The 1,750-nt window shown below is 42.6% G+C and overlaps 1 non-coding gene across 1 annotated transcript; it reads left to right on the forward strand.

Moving 5' to 3' along the window:
* The first annotated feature begins 971 nt into the window (after nt 1-971).
* LOC145414790 (5S ribosomal RNA) lies at nt 972-1,090 on the forward strand. Its single transcript, XR_013899944.1, has one exon. It is a non-coding gene; the product is annotated as a 5S ribosomal RNA (ribosomal RNA).
* The last annotated feature ends 660 nt before the right edge of the window (nt 1,091-1,750 follow it).

Here is a 1,750-nt window from a genome sequence, read left to right on the forward strand (position 1 = left end):
AGATTCCGGTGTTGCTGTTTGCTGATGATACAGTATTGTTGAGTGAAGATGAATGGGAGTTGCAAGGTTTGGTGAATGAATTTAGGACAGTGTGTAGGAGAAGGAAGCTGAAAGTTAATGTAAACAAAAGTAAAGTTATGGTGTTTGAGAGGAATGAAGTCACAGAATGTACAGTGAGGTTGGATGCTGAGGATATGGAGAATGTGAGTGCATTCAAGTACTTGGGTAGTGTGATGAGTAAGGATGGAACTTTGGGGGATGAAGTGCATGAAAGGGTACAGCAGGGGAGGAAGGTTGTTGGTTCACTGAAAGCAGTGATGAGAAATAGGGAGGTGACAGTAGGCCAAGGTCAAGGTCATCTTCCAAGCCGCGCTAGATATGTATCACCTTGCGGCTGGTGTGATTCCCCCCCTTTGGGGGGGGGGCCTTAGTCCTCTGTTTGTTTCTGGGATATTTCAGTTTCTAATATGCAATTTTTTGAATGAAAATTATTATATGACCTTAAAAAATTGGCCAAGGTCATTTATATTCTGCATAAGGATTTGGGGTACTCCAGGGTACCATCATGTGTAATATCATGAAAATCGAAGAAAAAATAAGTGCAAATTATAATAATAATAATAATAATAATGATGAAAACAAGAAGTTCGCCATTTATATAGCAAAGCTACTAACTAGAAGACTGTAACTGTCAGAGACAGTTACAAATCTACACCTGTGAGATTACTGTTTTTTGCAATACCTCAAAAATCGCTGGACAATCTTCCACCAAATACTATACAGACTGGCCTAGGATCAGACAACTTCTGAAGCCAAGAAGTGCTTCATTTATGTTTTCTTTTTTCCTGAACGGAAGAACAACTTAAAATTTTTGAAAATGGGGTTTCCCAAATGTTGTAATTTCATGCACAGGTGACCTTAAAATTTTTTCCAAACAAATGTTTGGAAAATAATTCTCATATATATGCATCTATAACGGCCATACCACGTTGAGTACACCGCTTCCCGTCCGATCAGCGAAGTTAAGCAACGTTGGGTCTGGTTAGTACTTGGATGGGTGACCGCCTGGGAACACCAGATGCTGTTGGCATCCCTACGTGTCAAGTGGGGTTGGTGGAGGATTAGTGCCCCTCCCTGTAAAACAATTAACTCTAAGCCATTGGCCACCTCGTCTGGGATAAATGGCGTCTGGCAATGAATGAATGAATAGATTTGAAATAAATTGAGGTTGATATTTCACGAAACTTTCTGTAGCTTGACTGTGTTGTTCCAGTATACAGTGTACATTTAGCCCATAACCACCCGGTGTCAGATGGAAATGTAAAAAAATTAGTGGTGCAGCAGCGCCAGGTGTTGATAGGAACCCCACTTGTTTTCCTGGCACAGTTTCAACTGGCCGCTACTTTATCTCATCACAAAAAGCTCGGGGGAGACTCGCACCAGTCTGCTCAACCATACCTCAGCCGTCTCTTGACTTTCCCAGGTGCTGAACGATCTTTTCTTAACCATTCTTGTCCGATTTCATTCCCACCTCATGTGGACTTTTGCCTCATCCACCCCTGCCGAGCCTCTTTCCAAGGATACGAGGAAAGGACTCAGTGATAATGCCATAGGGTGTGCCTAGGACACCACTGTGTCTAGTTTATCTAGTAATGGAGAAGTCATCACAATGAGAGCAAAGCCATAGTTGGGGCTGTGGGCAGACGCACGAACACATCCTGTTCTTGGGGCGAAAATTACTCATCGTCCC

The sequence above is a fragment of the Coenobita brevimanus genome, chromosome 100 (assembly GCF_032717465.1).
Source record: "Coenobita brevimanus isolate Jiangsu-jjx chromosome 100, ASM3271746v2, whole genome shotgun sequence".
NCBI classification, from domain to species: Eukaryota; Metazoa; Arthropoda; class Malacostraca; order Decapoda; family Coenobitidae; genus Coenobita; species Coenobita brevimanus.